At 56.9% G+C, this 21,951-nt stretch overlaps 2 gene segments (V, D, J or C); both read left to right on the top strand.

The window, feature by feature from the left end:
• The window catches only part of LOC124098269 (Ig mu chain C region membrane-bound form-like), a 167,622-nt gene that overhangs the window by 138,345 nt on the left and 7,326 nt on the right, over positions 1 to 21,951 (top strand).
• Positions 19,181 to 21,951, top strand: part of LOC124098272 (immunoglobulin heavy constant alpha 2-like) — a 123,486-nt gene continuing 120,715 nt past the window's right edge. Inside the window, exon 1 of the C gene segment in view lies at positions 19,181 to 19,304.

The following is a 21,951-nucleotide window of genomic DNA, read 5'->3' as shown; positions in this document are numbered from 1 at the left end:
TGCCTAAAGGTGGGAATGACCACATGCAGGAAAGGAGCCCGAGGGGTGCTCATTAGCACCTCTCTGCTGGGAGGGGCAGGTCCCTGGAGGCAGGGGAGCCTGGCCACAGGCTGGAAGACGGGCAGGTGCCCTGGAGGGTAGCGTCTCCTGAACCGGCCGCCCGTGGGACCCACTCACTCGTGGCTACACTGACCCTCTGTCCTCTGCCCTGCCTCCAGTTTTCCTCACTCTCCCTCTCGCTCCAGGGGAGGCCCCAGAGCCCCCTGCGTGTCCCTCAGTGGCCAGGGGCTGGGGAGAGCTGCAGGGCCACATCTCCACTTCCATCACACCAGCCGCCAAGTAACACGGGAAAGGCAGCCAGGAGTCCAGAGACAAATGTTCCAGAAACTTCTCTCACCACCCAGAAGAAAAGAACCCAGAACAGTCCATTAAAATATATTTCACTACTTAAAAATGAGAAAATAACCCTTTAGCTGCTACGTTCTAGGGGCAGGGGTCAGTGTCTCTGTGCAGCAGAGAAGTGAGGCCCAGGACACAGAGGCCACAAGCGACAGCTGCAGAGTCAGGCTTCTGCAGAGAGAAGGGCCCAGCAGGGGGTCCAGGGGGAATTGGGGCCTGTTCTTCTTATGGTCTCTGGAGTCTCCTCCTTCCCTTATCTCCTCCCTGTCCACGTGCTCCTGGCCATTACTGATGGGTGTCCCCTCTGTCCACGCGTCTGTTTGAGTTCTTTCGTTAGGTCCCCCACTTAGGGGCACGAGTAGGGAGGGGTCTGTGTGATTGGGTCCCAGGCGTGCCCACGTGCACTTTGTCCAGCAGGAAGTTGACCTCACCAGGAGACCCTCTCCGTGCGCCTTTGTCCTGACCCTGCCCGGCCCCCTCCCTCGCCATCTTGCCCTGGCTGCCTAGGCCTCTACATCTCCCTCATCCCTGCTCTCGCGGATACCCCAACCACTCTTGGGATTTGGCTCAGTGACCACTCTATCTACTTCAGGCTGACAAGGGGCGTTGTTGGTGTCACCAGGATGTCCTTCTGCGGAAGGTCTAGGGCAAGAGGGAAGCAGCAGGCTGGTCCAGAGGCCAGCACTGAGGATGTTCATCCGTGGGTCTGTGAGGGGTCCGTGGTAGGGATGGAGGGATGACCACGGGGCTCCATTGGTAACACCACCTGGAGTTTCATTGTCTCTACACAAGAGGAAACAACACGAATAAGCAAATTGATAATGTAAGGACCAAAGAGAAGAAAGGAACAGGCCACCCGAGGCCAAGGACAGGAAGAAACCATGAGGTAGATGTCACAGCTGGGATGGGCTGTGGGACTGAGTGTCCTCTGCACCTTTTCCTGAAAACATTTTCTACGTGAGGATACGAGTATGGTCTCCTCCCAACGGTGGAGCTGAGGGGGAGACTTGAAAACCTCCCATCGGGTGCTGGGGAAGTAACAGGGTGCCCTCGGGAGAAACCCCCTCCTCTACGACCCAGGTGGGGTCCTTGAGGGGCAGCCGGTCGGGCCTCTTCCAGTGAGAACTGGGGCGTTCAGGGGACAGGAGAGAATTTCCCACAGGAGCGAGGCGGCTGTGGGACCCGGTAAACATGTCCAGGAACATGAGGCAGGAGGTGGCCTAGAGGCAGGATTTGGCCTCAGAAGGTGAAGAGGTCCTTGGCGTGCCAACAGGAGTGTGCGGTGGTGAGCAAGCCCGCTCCCCAGGCAGCGGCCTGAGCATAGGTACGAGAGGGGCATGTGTAGCTACTGTGTACCTCGACCCTCTTGTCTTTAGAAGGCTCTAGGGCCAGGGGGTCGGGGGGACAACCAATTCTGGCTCCTGCGCTCTGGCACTAGCAGGAAGTGGCCCTGATTCCACCTCAAAGTCTGTCCCTGCTGCATACCCAGATCTCCGAGTGCCGTCGGTCACTGATGAACTCCCAGGGGTGGACAGGGTCGACTGGACTATCTACAGGATGATCAGGTCCCTCTGGGCTGGCAGCGCAAGTGTCCACTAGAACTCCTCACGGGAGTGGAGGGCCTTCCTCTACCTCAGGTAAGAACGCGGCGGCACCGAGGTCATGACAAGCCTTTCAGGTCAGTCCAGGTCCTTCCAGCGGGGCCTGCTGCTGGAGAGTGCAGCTGTCCATAGCCTGAGCTGCCCTTAGAGCTCAGGATGCTCGAGGCCCTGGGAGGGCAGGACAGGAGGGGCCTCCCCAGGGTGAGTGTATGTGCCACGGGCACCAAGAGCCCACTGCAGCACGGCTCCGGGACACCCAGGCCACCCTGGCCACCTCTTCCAACTCCTTACTTAGGTATCTCGCTTCCTGGGAGGGGCCCCCAGTGATTGAGTGACATTGCCACACAGAAAAGTCAGCTGGGCGGCCAGCCCAGAGCAGAGCTCCTGTGCTCAGAAGGAATTTTACCTGGGGCTTGTCCATGAGCAAGGTTGCCAGAGCTCCTCCTGTTGGACCAAAGTCACAGGAGCCACCAAGGGAGTCAGTCTCGGGACCTGTCATTGGGAACTGGTAGGTGGTGGCCTCGATCCCTCAGGTCCCCAGGACTCTAGCCCACCAGTGGTTCCCCGACACAGAGGACAGGTCAGGGAGGCAGTCCACACGTGGTCAACACCTCTGGGGACAATCCTTTTAGAAGTGGCTTTCTCTCCCTCAAGAGCAACAGGAGTGCAGGAGGACCCCGGGCCCCGCTCACAGGCTGCCGTCTGTCCTCCCTGTCCTCTGTCCTCCTTGTTCTCCTCTGCAGGCCTCTATTATGAAAGACCACAGCAGCTAGGCCAAAGGTCCAAGGTCGTGTCTGGCTCCACAGCGCGTGTCCGCAGCTCCCTCCCCACGTCTGGAGAGGACTGGGTAAGAGTCTACCTGTAGGACTGACTTCCAACTCTGGGACCCACAGCTAGTGTGTGGAAAGGGCCTCCCACAGGAAGGTCACCACGGCTCCTCTCCCCTGGAACCTCGGTGGCCAGCAGGGCATGAATGGAGCTAGTGTGGGCTCTCCTCAGTCCTCCTGCCACCCAGTGTACACAGTGACGTACGTCCTGGTCCTTGGTCCTCCTAACTCCCAGTGTACACAGTGATGTCCATCTGGTCCTCAGCTCTCCTGACACCCAGTGTACACAGTGATGTCCATCTGGTCCTCAGCTCTCCTGACACCCAGTGTACACAGTGATGTCCATCTGGTCCTCAGCTCTCCTGACACCCAGTGTACACAGTGACGTACGTCCTGGTCCTTGGTCCTCCTAACTCCCAGTGTACACAGTGATGTCCATCTGGTCCTCAGCTCTCCTGACACCCAGTGTACACAGTGACGTCCCCTCCTAACTCCCAGTGTACACAGTGACATCCATCTAGTCCTCTCTCCTGACACCCAGTGTACACAGTGACGTCCGTCCTGGTCCTCGGTCCTCCTGACACCCAGTGTATAAAGTGACGTCCCTCCCATTCTGAGACCCTCTTGAGACCCAATGTATACAGTGATGTCTGGCCCATTGCTCTCTCTGTCAGTGTCCCAGTGTGGTTCAGGGCCTGGACCCCAGGCTCCCCGGGGAGACCCCACTCTGCCAGCCAGGGTTGCTCTCCTCCTGCTGCAGCAGAGCCCTCTCTAAGACCTTGTGCTTTTCAAGGAAGGTCCAGTGTACTGAGGTCAAGGGGACCCCGTCCTGCACAGTCATAGAGACTGACCACCACTGGAATGTGGAAGGCGGCTCTGGCTCAGTGCCCTAGGTCTTTCTTTATGTCCTCTGATTCAGCTAGTGGAAGGGGACATGTGACACCTCAGGTCCACACCCCTGCCCCAGCATCGCCCTGAGAGGACACAGCCCTGAGCAGCCGACGTCCCAGCACCTCTGGGATCAGAGGGGGAGTGTCCCTGGAGGAGGGGCCTGGGCTCCCGTCCTTATAAGTTGGGTCGTAAAGGGGAAGCCTTCTTAGGACGCATGACCTCTCCTTCTGATGGGCCCAGGGGACCTCCTGAGCAGCTGGTAATGCCCCTGTCCTCTGTCCAGGTTTTCCTGTTCTGGGGTTTGGTGTCTGGCTCAGGGCTGCAGACGAGGGTCTGAGGGTCAGGCGTGCAGTCCTCTAGCTCAGGACGACGTCTCAGGTAAAGGAACAAGTGGACTAAGGAGCTTCATCCCTTTACCCTCCTGCTACAGGAGAGGTCTCCTTGCTGAATAGTACTGTGATTTAGGGTCCCCCAGGGGGCCACTGTCCTCCCTCTCCTAACGGGTACTGGGGCCAGGCCTCAGTGCAGAAGATCAAGGTTTTCTCGTTAACTGGGGTCCAAACTCCCAGTTCTAGGGCAGAAGGGAGAGGGGTAAGTCACAGGATTTTGGAAGAAAGGGATCCCCTCTGGAAACAAAAAGAAAGAGGTGCTGACGGGAGCCGCCCACCCCCACCTCACTCTGACAAATCCAGAGGGTGGCATGGCTTGCCCAGATCTCTGCACAGGGGACCGTGTCCAGGTAGGGACCAGCCAAGCCTACCCGTGGCCTGTCCTCCATGTCCCCGATATTTCTTTTTGCAACCCATATCTCTGTGCTTTCACTCCTAGAAAGCGTGTATTCCCACCTTATTCCTGTCAAAAAGGGATTCAGAATTCCCAGGAGCACAGGAATCTGGGGGGGGGGGGCCTCTGCCTGTAAAGGGTTTATGCTGGAGTCTGAGGTAAGAGCAGCCAGCCCACACTCACGGGTCTCTTTCCTGCGCAAGGCGGTTCCCAGCAGCTGCTCTAAATCAGCCACTGAGAGTCTTGTTTGTTTTTCTTCCTTCTGGAGGGTCCTTAAACCCACAAGGAAGGGAGACAGGGGTTTCTACAATGTCTCCAAAAACAAGGAGTTCCTCTGTCATGGGCCTTTGATCAGGGATCACGATGCTGAAAAAGGACAGGTTTGGGCATAAGGTAAAGATGAGTGAAGAGCAATGTAATCTTAACTAATACCTGTGTCCCTCAGGAGGGAGAGAACATGCTGATCCTGTCGTGGACGGTGTGGCCGAGAGAAGACAAGGAGGAGCTCAGTCAGTCTGGAATCAGTGCTAGCCATGGCTGGGGCTGCCCAGCCCGAGAGCCACAGAAGGGACAGCGGACCATGGTCACTTTCCAGGCCCATCAGCTGTTTGACATGACTGCTACTGACCCGAGTCCATGGTTCTAATCCCAGACGAGCCCCCGATTCTGTTACCATTTAGGGGGCAGGGGGCAGTGTCTCTGTCCAGCAGAGAAATGAGGCCCAGGACACAGAGGCCACAGCAGGCAGCAGATTTGCTGAAAAGCGACAGATGCAGAGTCAGACTTCTGCAGAGAGAAGGCCCAGTGGGGAGTCCGGGGGGAGTTGGGGTCTGTTCTTTATGGTCTCTGGAGTCTCCTCCTTTCCTTTTCTCCTCCCTGTCCACGTGCTCCTCGCCATTATTGATGGGTGTCCCCTCTGTCCACATGATTTAGTTCTTTTGAGGGTCCCCACTTAGAGGCATGAGTAGGGAGGGGTCTGTCTGTGGGGTCCCAGGGGTGCCCACGCGCACTTTGTCCAGCAGGAAGTTGACCTCCCCGTGCGCCTTTCTCTGGTCCTGTCCCGACCTCCTCCCTCACCTGGCCTCCTCACTAACCTTCCCCTGACTGCCCAGGACTCTGCATCTCCCTCAAAGCAGGAACATCCAATCCCTTCCACGGGGAAAACCCACTTAGCCTCAGATTTCTCCAAAAAATAAATAAATAAATAAGGTGATCCATGTCTATAAAATTCTACTGAAAACAAAACATGATCCAAGAACTTTATGCTCAGCAAAACTGCATTTAAAATCCATTTTCCACATGCACAAACTGGGGGACACTCTTCCCTAGAACAAACTCTACGTAAATACACAGATTTACACGTGAATAATGGACATGTAGGATTGAATTGTTTATTTCTGTTTATCCGACTTGTATAGAATATGACAATGGAATTATTTATTTGAATGACTTCACTCACCCACGACAGAACATGGTACCCGCGGGGCGCGACAGCGCCTCCTGGAGCCCAGGAGCAGAGCTCTGCAGCGCGGTTCGCCTTCCCCTCTGGTCCTGGGGCTGGCTCCTGAACTAGGGATGGCCAGTGCTGAGAGTCCCCATGTGACAGTGAGGTGTGGCTGGGGCCTTGGCGGGGTCAGATCTCAGGGTCAGGACTTCCACCCACCTGCCCCCAGCCCCAGGGAAGGGAGAGGGGCTGAAGGCTGAGGGGCCATCCATGGCCAGCGCACTGGATCCTGCCTGCACGCTAGAGCCTCCGGGAGACCCAAGGGGAACTTCTGTCACTGAATCAGGAGGTGCCAGGAGGGTGGCATACCCAAGGCAGGGGACCTGCACCCTTCCTGTGCCTTCCTGCAGCCTCTTCTGAAAACCGGTGATGACTTCACAGTAACCCGCCCACAGCAAGAGTCCCCAGCTCTGGGAGACGCACCAGGCCCTCATCCCAAGAGGGTTCATGGGAAGTCTGACTTATAGCCACTCGTCAGAGCCACAGGTCACGGGCCACCTAGAAGGGCCCAGTCCTTGACCTGAGAGTCTCCAGGTGGACAGTGCCAGGTCTCATAGGATCAGGGGACCCCGGCTGCTGCTGCTGCTGCTGCTGCAGAGCTGTTGGCTTTGCTTGGTGTGCAGGGAGCCCCCACACGCCGGGGGTCAGAAGCACACTGTGCAAGCACAGGAGACCATGCTCGCTTTCTTCCCTGTGCCTTTAGAAGGTGGGCACACAGGCATCAGGGTGAGGTGGTGGAGCTGTGAGTGTACGTGACAGCATACATACGGCACAGAGAGCTGGGGCCAGCAGGCCAGAGCATGTGGCAGGCAGGACCCAGGTGCATGCCAGGCAGAAGAGCTGTGTTAGAACCTCTAGAGTGACTACCAAAAATAGCAAGGCGCAGAGCTGAAGTGCAGCAGCCTTGCTTCCCCAGCCCCAGTGCTGCTGCATTTACAAAGCACAACCTAGAGACTCAGGCAGAACCCGGAGCCACAGAGGCTGCCGTATGGCAGTACCATCATGCCAGCCTAATGGGACCTGGCGCCACCTCTGGGGTTGTGCTGCAGGAGGTCAGAGTGGCTTCCAGCAGCTCCCTGCACTGTATCTGCAGCCACACTTGCAAGGGAATGAGGGTGGGGGATAGGGTGGCCAAGGGCCCTACAGACCTGTCCAGAATGAGGTCCAGCACCTGCCTTAGGGGTCTCCATATCCAGACGAAGCCACTGAGATCTGAGCCCCTAGGATGAACAGCCCACAGTGATCATCACCCAGGACTCACAACAGGCTGGGAAAGGTGACAAGATTAAGCCATAGAAACATCTGTGTAGAGTCACTTCTGGTATCGACTTACATCACATTCTCCTCCTTCCAGGCTTTATAAGTTAGATATAATTTGTCCCCTGAAAGCTCATGTGTGAAAAAAGAATTTTAGAAGGAAATGATGGGGTTACGAGAAGCTTAACTGAGTCAGTGAGTTAATCCACTTGAATATTAACTAGATGATACCTATAAGCAGGAAGGGTGTAGCTAGAGAAGGTGGGTCATTGAGCATGACTTTGGGGTTTATATTTTGTCCCTGGTGGGCTAAGTTTAGTCATTCTCTGTTTCCAGATTGGCACATTCTGAGTTGCTTCCCCCAACCATACTCTTCACCATAAGGTTCTGCCTACCTTGGGCCCAGAGGAATGGAGTCAGCCATCTAGGGACTGAGACCTTTTGAAACATGAGCCAAAATAAACTTTTTTCCTTCTCTAATTGTCCTTGTCAGGTCTCTTAGCCATGCTGATGAAAACAACGTCTAAAACAGGAGTTGGTACCAGGAGTGGGGTCATTGCTGTGACTAACCTGACCATGTGGTTCAGAAGTTTTGGAGCTGGGTTGTGAAGGGAGAAATTTTGGAAACGTTAGTGATACAAGCTGGAAAAACTTCAGAATGTTGTAAGCAGAGTTTATTGGGCAACTCTGGTGGGAGCCCAGAAGACCAGATACCAATAGGACTGCAGACAGTAAAGACAAGGCTCAAGTGGTTTCAGAGGAAAAGGAAGATTCTCTTAAAAGTTGAAGGAGAGACAACCATGTTATAATCTGGAAAAGAAGTTGACTTATTTTTTCCCATGCCCTGAGACTTAAAGGTGATGATCTAGTGGAGAAAATTTCAAGGTAAAAAATTCAAGCAATGGCAAGGAATATTCTGGCAGCTTTTAGCCTAGTTTACTGTGATAATAAGGAGCAGAAAGATTTTTTTCAAACTTGTAGTTTGGCAAGTACAATGGGGGCTAAGGAAGTTGTGCTAGTTAAAGAGATTGTAGCCATGAAAGAGATGCTAATACTTTACCCATAGACAATAGAAAAGATGGCTTGAGGGCATCTCAAGATCACACCATCTCAGGCTCAAGGGAGTTAAAAGTAAAGGTTCCTTTGAGAAGAGACCAGTGAGGCTCCCTGCTTGCACAGGTAGTGGGAGGGAGCCTAGGAATTTATTTCCCATGCTCAGCCACCTAGTACTCAGGGAAATCTGCCGCATGGTCCCTGGAGACTTAGCTACTGCTCAACATAGTAGCAGAACTTGGCATCAACCATGTGGTTCTGCTTCTGCAGGATGGCAGGATGCTGGAGGGGGGTCACTAAGAATTTCACTGAGGTGTCAAAGGAAGGCCTAGGAGGCCAGGCATAGTGCCAGGGTCAGAGTCCCTGTGGGCAGCCTCTTAGAGGGCGATGTGTGGAGATGTGAGCAGGAAGCTAAAGCTGCAGTGGAGACCTCCAAGATGAAGAAATTCCAGGGCTGGGGAAAGCCACAGGAGTTGAACAGAGACAAGGCAGGAGAGAGGCCCCTTGGGCTGCCACCAGCAAAGCCATGGGGCCGACTACCCGAGCCCTTTGGGCACAACATCAACATGCCTTGTGCCCAGACGCTGGGCGTGGAGCTCCAGGACTTGTTGGCCCCGATGGATTTCAGTCTTGCCTTGGTCACAGCCCTTCTTTCTGTGCCCCTATTTCTCCTTATGAAATGGAAATGTTGACTCTGTGCCTTTATATACATTTGTTCCACATAACTGGCTTTTGATATCTTCAGGAGCTTCCTCTGAAGTCTGCCTTGAGTCTCAGAGGAGAGATTGGACTTGGACTTTGGGACAATGTTTAACTGTTGAGACTATGGGGTTCTTGGAAATGGAGTGCATTAGGAAATGGACTCTGGGGGCCAGGTCTGGATGTGTGGTGTCCCCCAACCTCACCTATGAGACATTGCAAGAACACTGAAGTGAAATGATTAGGTTAGGAGAGTGTTAACCTAGTCGGTGCTCTAATCCACTGACATGGATTAACTGGGTGGTGACTGCAGGCAGTACTGTGCGGCTGGAGGAATAGGTCACTGGGTGTGCCTTTGGGGTCACACTTTGTCCCTGTTGAGCAGGAGCTCTTTCTGCTTCCTGGTGGCCACGCCCTTCTGCCATGACGTTCTGCATCACCTCAAGCCCAGAGCTGCGGTGTTGGTGGTCTGTGGACTAAGACCTCTGAAACCATGAGCCAAATACACTTTCCTGCTCTAAAATTGTCCTTGCCAGGGTGGTTTGTTTTGTTTTGTTTTTTAATCACAGAAGCAAAAAGGCTGACTACAACACTCTGCAGAGGCAAAATGTAGAGTTGGTTTTTTTTTTGTTTTGTTTTTTGAACTAATTTATTTTTTGATGATATAGATGTATACATTTTTGTGCAATGGCCACAATGAACCAATTAATAGATGCATACTAATTCTTTGTGATAAGAACACTTAGATTCTACCCTCTTAGAGAGTTTCAAGGACATGTTACATGCCGGGTGCTGTGGCACATGCCTGAAATCCCAGCAGTTTAGGGAGGTAAGGCCAGAGAATCACAAGTTAAAGGCCAGGCTCAGCAATTTAGTGAGGCTCTAAGCAACTTAGCTAGACTCTGTCTCAAAATAAAAAGTTAAAAGGGCTGGGGATGTGGTTTACTGGTTGAACGCCTCTGAGTTCCATCCCTGGTACAAAAAAATAAATACATAAAGTTACATTGTCATCACCTGCAGCCACTATGTTGTAAGACAGCGCCTTGAGCCCTGGCCCCTAATGGAGTGTGTCTCTGGGGCCCTCCCTCACCCTCCGCCCACTCCCAGCCTGGGCACCACCCTTCTCTTCTTCAGGCTCCACTAGCAGGTGGGACTGTGTGCTGTGCCTGCCCTCATTCCTTTGGCCTGATGCTCTTGGGGTTCATCACGGGCTGCAAGGACAGAACCTCTGGGAGGCCGAGCAGCCTCCACCGACACATGGGCATGTTTCCCTCCTTTCTTCAGTCCGGGTTGGGGCCATGAACACGGCGGAGACGCCCCTTCAGCACGTGCTCTGGTTTCCCTGGATGAACTCCTCTCACCAGCCACAGTGGACACCGTTAATGTAGGAAACAGAACACAGGGAACCCAGCACAGGTGTGACCTGCCGGTGTGGCAGAGGCCTCAGGATGAGCGAGCAAGGCACAGAGACGTCGCCCGTGGGCTCTAAGGTGCAGAGCCGCTGGCCTGCAGAGATGCGCTAGGGGACACACGTCCAGGACACAGTCCTTAGTCCACTGTGACCCCAGAGCAAGAATGGAACCCCCAAACTGCTCTCCTGCCCAACCAAGGAGGTCCCACAAAGAGCCAGCCAGAGGAGTGAGCTTCAGGCAACAGGAATGCGCGTGAACGGGAACTGTGTCAGCCTCACAGACAGCAGGAAAAGCAGCCAGCAACAGCCTGTTCCCAGGAAAGCACCGCCCCAGAGCTCCACAAGTGACTTCAGGCCCACCGCGAGTGACGCAGTGACAGGAGCCATGAGGAAAACCAGAACCCAAGTGCTGTGCCCAAGAAGGACAGGACAGAGAGGCACATGGGACCTGGCCAAGGCCATGGAAAGAAGCAAAATTTAAAAGGAGATTTCAGGTCGACAGTGTTATGAGCCTGAGGGAAAGAGACTTGGGGGGGGGTGACTGAGGGACACGCAGAGCCCATTAGAGACTGCAGACTGAAGAGAGGTGGCACGCAGAGTCAGGTGGAGAGCGGCCATAGCTCAGGCCCATCCCCGGACAGGACTGCTGTAGGGACACCAGGAAAGTCGTCCCCCAGCCCCGGCCATTTCCCCCCAACACATAGAATGTCCAACTCTATTTCAAGGTAGAGATTTCAGTGACATTTTAACTATTATTCCTCTTCAGCGGCTTTTGGCAGTTAATTTTGGAAATTATTCATCTGAGCACATTCAAGGCACCAGATCACCTCTACAAAGGACATGGGCTGACCTGGGCCTCTCACCAGCCACACTGGACACCACAACAACAGGTGGCCTCTGCAGGATGCTGAGGGGGGACAAGAGCGTGTGTCTAGGCCACCAAGCCTCCTCCAAGAGTAAGAGGCAGGGGCCATGCCCATGACCCGAGCCACCCAGGTCCATGTTCAAGGCCTGCCTCGGTGACTTAGAGGGACCCTGTGTCAAAGTAAAATAAAAAGGTCTGGAGTAGAGCTCAGGTGTCGAGCACCCCCGGGTCCAGTCCCCAATACCAAGAAGGAGGAGGAGGAGGAGGAGGAGGAGGAGGAGGAGAAGGAGGAGGAGGAACAGGAGAAGGAAGAAGAGGAGGAAGAAGAAGAGGTGCAGGAGGAAGAGGAAGAGAAGGAGGAGGAGAAGTAGAGTAGAAGAATAAGGAGAAACAGGATAAGGAAGAGGTGGAGAAAGAAGAGGAGGAGGAGGAGAAGGAAGAAGAAGAAGAGGTGGTGGAGGAGGAGGAACAGGAGGAGGAGGAGAAAAGGAGGAGGAGGAGGAGGAGAAGGAGGAGGAGGAGGAGGAGGAGGAGAAAAAAATAGAACAAGAGGAAGAGGAGGGGGAGGAGAAGGAGGAAGAGGAGGAGGAGGAGGAGGAGAAGGAGGAGAAAGAGGAGGAGGAGGAGGAACAGGAGAAGGAAGAAGAGGAAGAAGAAGAAGAGGTGCAGGAGGAAGAGGAAGAGAAGGAGGAGGAGAAGTAGAGTAGAAGAATAAGGAGAAACAGGATAAGGAAGAGGTGGAGAAAGAAGAGGAGGAGGAGGAGAAGGAAGAAGAAGAAGAGGTGGTGGAGGAGGAGGAACAGGAGGAGGAGGAGAAAAGGAGGAGGAGGAGGAGGAGAAGGAGGAGGAGGAGGAGGAGGAGGAGGAGGAGGAGGAGGGCAGGAGGGGAGGAGGGGAGGAGGAGGAAGGGCCTAGGAGAAGCCAGGCCAGGAGCCACGATACAGGTGGGACTAGGGCAGAGAGGACTGCGGCTCACGTGGCCTCAGCTGGAAGGACACCGTCTCCCCACAGCGTGCATATTCCACACAAGCAGCTGGTGGCCTCAGCCCACGGCACCACAAGCCAGAGGACATCAGTATGACTGCCCGAGCTCATGGACAGTGCGCACCCTCTCCAAGGAGATGGGTTGCTGATGAAGCCACAGATGGTGGAGGGGCAGCCAGCTGTCCCAGCCCATGCACCCGGAGGACTGGAGCAGTGTACAGAGCGCAGCCTAGAGGACGTTCTAGAAGCCGTAGTTTAAAGGTGACCAAAGCAGACAAAAAGAAGAGAACCCTTGACAATGGATTGCGGACTCCTTGGGGATGTTCAAATACAGAGCACAGGCCACTGCCTGGCTCCAGCTAGTCCTGCACATCAATTCCTCCCAGGAGACAGAGCACAGGACCCCCCTGCAGTAAAGAGATTCCAGCCCCTGCTCACAGATCAGACAGCGAGTTGTCCTCACTGGCCGAGACACCCCAACTGGGTGCAGCCCGGGAGTCCTAGGGCAGATGGGGCAGTGGGAGGAGTCGAGGAAACCTCCGGGGGATCTGAGCATCCTCTGTGACACCATCTCAAACTCCACTGCAGGGTCAGGTCATTCTTGCACTTTCTCCCCTTCCCTGTCCTGTAGGGAGGGGTCCAAGGAAGGCAGAGGCGCAGCCGCCAGCCAGTCGCCAAGCTGCGTATTCCGGTGCCCTGTCCTCGTCAGCCTAGTCTCCCAGGCTGGCTCAGGGCAGGCACTTCTGCTGGACTCTGGCAGGAGGGAGCAGAGGCCTGTCCTTGGGAACTCGGGTAGAAATGCTCTCAGGCTCAGCATGGTTCCCAGACACCCCTGTCACTCACAGCGCCTCTCCCAGGAGGGGCACTCCAGGCCTGTCGAAGCACACTGTGCCAGGTCCTCCTGAGGCCTGCAGGGCACCCTGGCACTTGGTGGAGCAGAGGGAGTCTCCAGCTCAGCCCCATTCCAAGGCCTCCTCTGCAGAACTCCTGCTGCCTCCCACACAGGGCAGGTGACAGCCACACCAGGGATCTCAGGGGCCTCCCCAGAGCCAGAGCACTCCCTGCTCTCCTCTCCCCTGTGCCATCCTCAGGAAGGTGTGATGGGTCCGTTCTGCAGGAGCCACGCACAAGGGAGTCAGAGGCAGCCAGCCCAGGAGAAGAGCGGGAGTCCTCCACGGTGGCTGTGGTGGCCAGGCTTGGCAGGCAGCTGTTCCCTGCACAGATGCTGACCGACGCTCCGCCTGGCCCAGCACCCGGCCCTCCTGGGGCTTCCACTCTGCCCCTCTGGGTGCTGTGGGCTGAGCGTCCAGTGTGGCCCACTGTCCCCATGGCTTAGGGCAAAGGCCAGGGCAAAGGAGCTTGCCTGGAGGCCAAGAACTGCAGATCACCCAGGTCACTGCATCCGTGACACAGGTGTGCCTCCAGAGGCCAACGGTGGGGGTACAGGCACCCCAGCTCCCACAGCAGCTCCCACTGCACCCAGGGAAGAGGCAGGGAGGGCCCCCCAGGGCTTCCTCTGAGGGTCTCCACACTCTGCACAGGGCAGTCCCCGTCACACTGTGGCCAAGAGGAGCTCAGGACCTACAGACGGCCTGGGACATGGTGCCTGCAGTCAGGCTGCTCCTCTGCAGGGTGCAGAGCAGAGGTGCAGGGGCCTGGGGAAGGGCAGGGCTGGAGGCCACCCCAGCTGACAGCAGCCCTGGCCCTAGACAGCAAGGCCAGCTGCGTCCTCAGGTCCCACAGCAGCTCCTCTCCTCCAGCAAATTCCTCAGCAGAGAGGAGAGGGGAGCCTCAGAGGGCTAGAGACACAGGGCCCCAGAGGAGGTGAGTCTCAGAGGGCAGGTTCAGAGGTCACCTGAGCAGGACAGCCAGAGAGAGGAGGAAGACCCACGTCTGTCTCGATCCCACTGAGGAGGCCAAACCAGGAAAGAAGACCCATGAAGCCACATACCTCCTGTCCTCACCTCCTGTGCCCCTGGACCTAAGCCTCAGTCACATGTGTCCCCACCTCCTGTGCCCCTGGACCTAAGCCTCAGTCACCTCCTGTCCTCACCTCCTGAGCCCCTGGACCTAAGCCTCAGTCACCTGTGTCCTCACCTCCTGTGCCCCCGGACCTAAGCCTCAGTCACCTGTGTCCTCACCTCCTGTGCCCCTGGACCTAAGCCTCAGTCACCTGTGTCCTCACCTCCTGTGCCCCTGGACCTAAGCCTCAGTCACCTGTGTCCTCACCTCCTGTGCCCCTGGACCTAATCCTCAGTCACCTGTGTCCTCACCTCCTGTGCCCCTGGACCTAAGCCTCAGTCACCTGTGTCCTCACCTCCTGTGTCCCTGGACCTAAGCCTCAGTCACCTGTGTCCTCACCTCCTGTGCCCCCTGGACCTAAGCCTCAGTCACCTGTGTCCTCACCTCCTGTGCCCCCGGACCTAAGCCTCAGTCACCTGTGTCCTCACCTCCTGTGCCCCTGGACCTAAGCCTCAGTCACCTACTGTCCTCACCTCCTGTGCCCCTGGACCTAAGCCTCGGTCACCTGTGTCCTCACCTCCTGTGCCCCTGGACCTAAGCCTCAGTCACCTACTGTCCTCACCTCCTGTGCCCCTGGACCTAAGCCTCGGTCACCTGTGTCCTCACCTCCTGTGCCCCTGGACCTAAGCCTCAGTCACCTGTGTCCTCACCTCCTGTGCCCCTGGACCTAAGCCTCAGTCACCTGTGTCCTCACCTCCTGTGCCCCTGGACCTAAGCCTCGGTCACCTGTGTCCTCACCTCCTGTGCCCCTGGACCTAAGCCTCAGTCACCTATGTCCTCACCTCCTGTGCCCCTGGACCTAAGCCTCAGTCACCTACTGTCCTCACCTCCTGTGCCCCTGGACCTAAGCCTCGGTCACCTGTGTCCTCACCTCCTGTGCCCCTGGACCTAAGCCTCAGTCACCTGTGTCCTCACCTCCTGTGCCCCTGGACCTAAGCCCCAGTCACCTCTGTCCTCACCTCCTGTGCCCCTGGACCTAAGCCTCGGTCACCTGTGTCCTCACCTCCTGTGCCCCTGGACCTAAGCCTCGGTCACCTGTGTCCTCACCTCCTGTGCCCCTGGACCTAAGCCTCAGTCACCTGTGTCCTCACCTCCTGTGCCCCTGGACCTAAGCCTCAGTCACCTATGTCCTCACCTCCTGTGCCCCTGGACCTAAGCCTCAGTCACCTGTGTCCTCACCTCCTGTGCCCCTGGACCTAAGCCTCAGTCACCTGTGTCCTCACCTCCTGTGCCCCTGGACCTAAGCCTCAGTCACCTGTGTCCTCACCTCCTGTGCCCCTGGACCTAAGCCTCAGTCACCTGTGTCCTCACCTCCTGTGTCCCTGGACCTAGACCTCAGTCACCTGTGTCCTCACCTCCTGTGCCCCTGGACCTAAGCCTCAGTTACCTCCTGTCCTCACCTCCTGTGCCCCTGGACCTAAGTCTCAGTCACCTGTGTCCTCACCTCCTGTGCCCCTGGACCTAAGCCTCAGTCACCTGTGTCCTCACCTCCTGTGCCCCTGGACCTAAGTCTCAGTCACCTGTGTCCTCACCTCCTGTGTCCCTGGACCTAAGCCTCAGTCACCTGTGTCCTCACCTCCTGTGCCCCTGGACCTAAGCCTCAGTCACCTGTGTCCTCACCTCCTGTGCCCCTGGACCTAAGCCTCAGTCACCTGTGTCCTCACCTCCTGTGCCCCTGGACCTAAGCCTCAGTCACCTGTGTCCTCACCTCCTGTGCCCCTGGATCTAAGTCTCAGTCATCTCCTGTCCTCACCTCCTGTGTCCCTGGTCCTAAACCTCAGTCACCTCCTGTCCTCATTCTCCTGTGTCCCTGGTCCTAAGCCTCAGTCACCTCCTATCCTCATTCTCCTGTGTCCCTGGTCCTAAGCCTCAGTCACCTCCTGTCGTCACCTTTCTGTGTCCCTGTTCCTAGGCCTCAGTCACCTCCTGTCCTCACTGTCCTGTGCCCCAGTCCCAGGCCTTAGTCAACTTCCCTCCTCACCGTCCTTTGCCCTGATCCCAGGTCTGCCCTCGCCTCCCCTCCTCCGCTCTCCCTCTTGGCCTCCTTTGCCCACCCCTCCCTGGTCATGGTCCCCTGCCCTTACATGGAGGCTTCTCAGCTTCTCATATCCGCTGCTCATCCCTGCCCTGGTGCCACCTGGCACTCTTCCCTTCCTGTGGGGTCTCCTACCCTTTGTTCCCAGGACCTCCCTGTGCTGCCGACCCCTGCAGGAGCCCCGCAGCTCACCCCACCTCACCCTCTCCTTCCCAGGGTCCCTTCACAGATGCCCTTCCTGGGCCACACTGTACCAGAGCAGCCCGTACCCCCGGGCCCTGGGCTGTTCTCTCAGGCCACCTTCATCTCAGCCGCATGTCCAGAGCCAGTCCTGCTGTCAGCTCCTGTCCCCTCCCAGGCCTCCCCGTGATGTCAGGGCGCCTTCCCATCTTGGCTGCTCTGTGCCCCACCCCAGCAGTCCCCCCACATGTGCTCACTGCTACATTCAGGCCTAGGTGACTCCGCACTCATTAAGGGCCACGCCTGGGCTCCTGTGTGGCCCACCCCAGCCCAGGGCCTGACAGGTGGTGGACGCACGCAGCCCCTGGGTCCAGGTGGAGGGCAGCCGTGCAGGTCTAGGGCAGGGTTGTCTGCCTTAGCCATGTTTCCTGCACCCATCCAGGGGATGTCACCACCCCTTGTTTAGGGCTAGGAGCTCCAGGGGGTCAGGGAGGGGACACAGCCACAGGACCCAGCACCAGGGACACTGTCCTCCAGGACCTTGCAAATGCCAATCTGGGAGTCCCCAGTCCTCCAGACCAGGGTGCCGCCCCCCACTGCCACAGCCGGCCTGTCCCTGCAGCCAGCATGACCAGAGGGCGGCAGACCTGCGTCCCCCCAGCTGGGAGCTCTAAGAGAAGAAAAAGCCTGACACTCTAGTGACCGCTACAGGGGCAGGCCATCTGCTCCCAGCGCAGGAGTGACTGTACCGCTGGGGGTTGGGTCTCCGTGTGAGTCGATGGCAGAGGGGAAGATAAGGGCCCGGTCCAGCCCACCAGGGGCTGCTCTCAGGGGCCTCCTGCCTGCGGGGGTTGGGGGGTGGGGGTTTTGGCTGAGCCGGGAACCACAGTGGTAACTGGATCCACCGTGACTGAGGGTTCTACGAAAACCAGCAGCACCCACGAGCTCTGTGAGCCCAGGGAGAAGACGCACTGGGCCCTGGTGGAGGGTGAGCGGGGCTGGCCCACGGGCAGGAGAATGCAGAGGGACAGGTGGTGTGGGCAGGGGCTAAGCAGCACACAGACACAGGCATCAGCAGAGCTCAGCAGGGAAACTGTGTCCCCCGGGACCAATGAAAAGCCCCACCTGCACCCCAGCGGGGCGGAGGCAGGGGGTTGGCTGGGGACTGGGGTGGAGGTCTCTCCAAGCAGAGGGCAGAATTTCCAGGGTCTGGGGCTCCCCTGGGCTCCCCGGGACCCTGTGCTGGAGGTTTCTGTGTCCCTGGCCACAGGGCAAGCTCACTGTGCCTTGCTGACTTCGACTTCTGGGGCCAGGGCACCCTGGTCACCGTCTCCTCAGGTGAGTCCTGTTCTTGGGGACAGCTAGGGTGGATGGGCAGAGCCAGGCCAAGAAGACATTTTTGTATGAGAGCAGCCACAGGGCAGAGGCTGTGCTACTGGTACTTTGATCACTGGGGCCAGGGCACCCTGGTCACCGTCTCCTCAGGTGAGTCCCCTCCAGGTCTCTCTCTTTTCCCTGCCTGGTCCCTGGGCTCTGTACCCCATCTGGGTCCAGTGCTGGAGGGTGTATAGTTGCCGTCTCTGCCAGATCGCTACAGCCCCAGCCTGGGGGATCGGACGGTGGTGGTGGTCCCGCTAGGCAGAGGGAAGCCTGGCCACAGGCTGTCTGGGAGGGAGAGCTTGCTGGCAGAGCTGGGGGCACCGTGGCCACAGGAACTCGGAGCCCCGGGCCAGGGGGCCTGGGCTGCGTCTCCCTGGGCTCTTCAGCCCTTGCCCGTCTCCCTCCCAGCCCAGGCACCCAGAGCAGGCTGCTTTGTGCTTTGTGTTAGGTGAGATGAGCTTAGGAGCAGGCCTCTGTGCTGTGGCCAGCTGGGCACGGGCGGCAGGTGGGCAAGGTTTTTGTACCATCCCAAATTGGGGCTGTGGCAATGTGATCAATACTGGGGCCAGGGCACCCTGGTCACCGTCTCCTCAGGTGAGTCCCCTGCAAATCCCTCTGTCTTCCCTGCCTGATCTCTGGGCCCTGTGCCCATCTGGGTCCTGTAGCCCACCTGGGTCCAGCACTGGAGGGTGGACCAGTTGCTGTCTCTGCCAGCCCAGGGGATCGGACTGCCGTGGTGGCCCTGCTAGGCAGAGCCTGGCCACAGGCTGTCTGGGCAGCAGAGCTGGGGGCCCCGTGGCCACAGGAACCAGGAGCCCCGGGCCAGGGCGCCTAGGCTGCCTCTCCCTGGACCCTTCAGCCTGTCTCCCTCCCGGCCCTGGGGTCCAGGCGCTCAGAGCAGGCTGGGAGCCGCCTGCCTTGTGCTTTGTGTTGGGTGAGATGAGCTTAGGAGCAGGCCTCTGGGCTGTGGCCAGCTGGGCACGGGCGGCAGGTGGGCAAGGTTTTTGTATCACCCCAAACTGGGGCTGTGGCAATGTGATTACTTTGATTACTGGGGCCCTGGCACCCTGGTCACCGTCTCCTCAGGTAAGTCCTTCCAACCTCTCTCCTCTCCTCTCAGAAAGCTTCTGCTGCATTTTGGGGCAAATGAAAGTGGGTCTTGGGCCAAAAGGGGCTGGGGCTGGACTGGGGCCGGCAGGAGGTCGCAGCTCATGCAGACAACTCCCTCTGCCCTGGACTCTGCACCAGGGGTCTCTCTGGGGGTCCTACTGCCCTCACCTTCAAGGGCTCAATCTTAGGTAGTGTCAGGGCCCTGACTGGTGCGGTTCTTGTCTGGGACCCAGCCACATTTGTCACAATGTGACAATGCATTTGATGTCTGGGGCCAGGGAACCCTGGTGACCGTCAGCTCAGGTGAGTCCTCCGCCCACCCTATCTATCTGACTTGGGGAGACTCGCATTTCAGGGTCTCCGTGTCAGAGCGGCATTCTGGAACCCAGGAGAGGGAGCCGGGGGAGGGCCGCGGCAATGGGAGCTGATGCCCACTTTGAGCCACGGGAGTCTGGGACAGGGGCATGACTGGCACGGTTCTTGTCTGGGTCCCAGCCACATTTGTCACAATGTGATGATGTTTTTGATGTCTGGGGCCAGGGAACCCTGGTGACGGTCAGCTCAGGTGAGTCCTCCGCCCACCCTATCTATCTGACTTGGGGAGACTCGGCATTTCAGGGTCTCTGTGTCAGAGCGGCATTCTGGAACCCAGGAGAGGGAGCCGGGGGAGGGCCGCGGCAATGGGAGATGGAGATCCAGGCCCCCTCGTCCCCAGCTGAGCCACGGGAGTCTGGGCAGGGGCATGACTGGCTGGTGTGGGTGAGGGCTCCGGTCTGTGCCAAGCCACATCAGGCATCTTGTGACTGCGGCATGACTGGGCTTCTGTCTACTCTGAGGCCCTGCGTTTTGGGCAGGGCCTGTTGGTGTCTGTTGGGCTCCTGGGAATTAGGAGCGGTCAGTCAAGGGTCACATTTCCCAGGCCACCGCAGTCCAGCTTCTGAGGGTCCAGGCTGGAATGTGTGGATTGGGGCCATGAAGGGCTCAGGAGCCGCTGGCCCAGGTGAGGAGAGGAGTGACTGGCCGGCTCCCGTGTGGTGCCAGAGGTCAGTGTCGCAGCCAGGGGACCATGTCAGGGCAGGCTCCAGGGTTCTTGTGGGGTGCAGGTGGAGACTGCACCATTGTGATTACTATGGCATGGACGTATGGGGTCGAGGGACCTCAGTCACCGTCTCTTCAGGTAAGAACAACTTCTCCTGGCTTTCAATCTCCACTCTTCGGTTTTCTGAGCACCCAAGACTGGTTCTTGGGACATGTTCCCGGGGGGACCCAGGTGGGCTGGCCAGGAGGGGCCAGGGACTGGGGAGCCTCCCTTGGCTTCCAGATGCCTTTGGAAAACTGGAATAAGGTCTGGTGTATCCAATGGAGAAAGTGAGCCTCTGGAAGGGGGCTCAGGGTGGGAGGCCGTGTTTGGGGTGAGTTGCTAAAAAAGAGCAGGACCCCTCGGGGGTCTGGATGATGTTCAGTTTTTGAGCCGGTGTTGGCTGAGGAGTGTGCCTCAGTGATAGCCCCTGTAGAAGGGCTATGGCGCCCGGGAGAGCGTGGAATAGAGGGCTTTCCTTAGAATCCTGAGGTGTGCTGTGTGCCAGGCAGTAGTTTAACTTCTATAAAGTTAACTCTGAGTGAGTGAGTAGCCTCGGTCCTGGTGAGTGGGCAGCTGCAGTCCTGGCAGGGACACAGGGACCAGGGGAGCCAGGCTCCGAGAGGACAGTCCCTGGCAGGAGCTTGGAAAGGCTCACTTCTTAGTGTCTGCATAGTGGTTGCCGACAAAAATGGCAAGAAAATTGTGACTTAAAAATACGAGAGGTTTTTAGTAAGTTCGGTTTTTATTGAAAACTTTCCAGTGAACAACTGTAAGTCCTGTCTGCAATGTCTGATTCGGGACTGGCTTTGGCAGCAAGGAAGCTAATTTATTTTTTTAATTAATTGAACAGTGGTGAGCTGGATGATGAGTGGGTCCAAGATGGCTTCAGCAGTGGGGAGGGGGGGACACAGCCCCTCCACCCTCTGCAGGTGGCAGGAAGCAGGCCACATGGAGAGTCTATTTCAGGAAGCAAAAAAACACCATAGGTAAATTTATAGCTGTGGTAAGAGGAAGTGGCACTGAAAGGCTCTGCCAGCAGCATAGATCCGAAAGTTCCCCAGCAAAACAACACCTGCACGATTTGCATTTCTAAAATAAGGTGAGGGTGCTGGCGGGAAGTGCCAGGGCCTCTTTCAGCTGTGCGGTTTCAGTCTTGGCTTATGGATTCTAGTTTGTTCAGACTTGACTGACCAACTTCAAAGCAAGATGTATATGAAAGTGAACAGTCTTGGGGCAGTTTATTAATGTACTTAGAAAACTTTTTGTAAATTACTTTGTTGTCCTCCGTGTGACAATTAATCTCAACCCTTTAACTAAAGCCTGCAGCATTATTTTTACAGTGACTCTTTACGATTTTTAAGCCAGTCCCTTTACTCTGTGATTAAGAGACACTTAGACATTCTGGAAAGATGCCTTTTGAAGTTATTTTTGAGACCACTTTTCCAATATTCATTTTAGAATAAATTTTAGGTGAAGGGTGAAGAGTTGTCTTGAATTACTTCAGTTAAAGGTGGTAGTTCGTGAATTAAGAGAAAATCCAGCAAGATAGGGCAAAAAAAAGAATGCAGGCACTGGCCCGAAGATGAGGCTCTCTTCCTGACCACGCTGGCTGGGCTTCTTGTCCAGGGAGCGCTGGCAGGGATCTGAGAGCAGGTTGCTCCTGGCCTGGCCTTGGCCTGGGTCCCCCAGGACCGCCTGGACCTGGGAATGTGTGGGCCTGGCTGCTGCCACCAGGGCAAGTGGCTAATCGTGAATCACCTGGATATAATGCACTTGGAAGAATCAAAGACCCTCGGGACCTCCCTGTGACCCGGCACCCAACGTGGTAAGAGAGGCAGTGCCCACTGCCAAGGCCGCTTTTCTGGAAAG

Source organism: Marmota monax, unplaced genomic scaffold (assembly GCF_021218885.2).
Source record: "Marmota monax isolate L192 unplaced genomic scaffold, Marmota_monax_Labrador192_F-V1.1 WCK01_AAM20220418_F8-fsc00190, whole genome shotgun sequence".
Classification (NCBI taxonomy): Eukaryota; Metazoa; Chordata; class Mammalia; order Rodentia; family Sciuridae; genus Marmota; species Marmota monax.
Note: the sequence above shows the minus strand (reverse complement) of the source record. Positions and strands in the feature narration are given on the sequence as shown.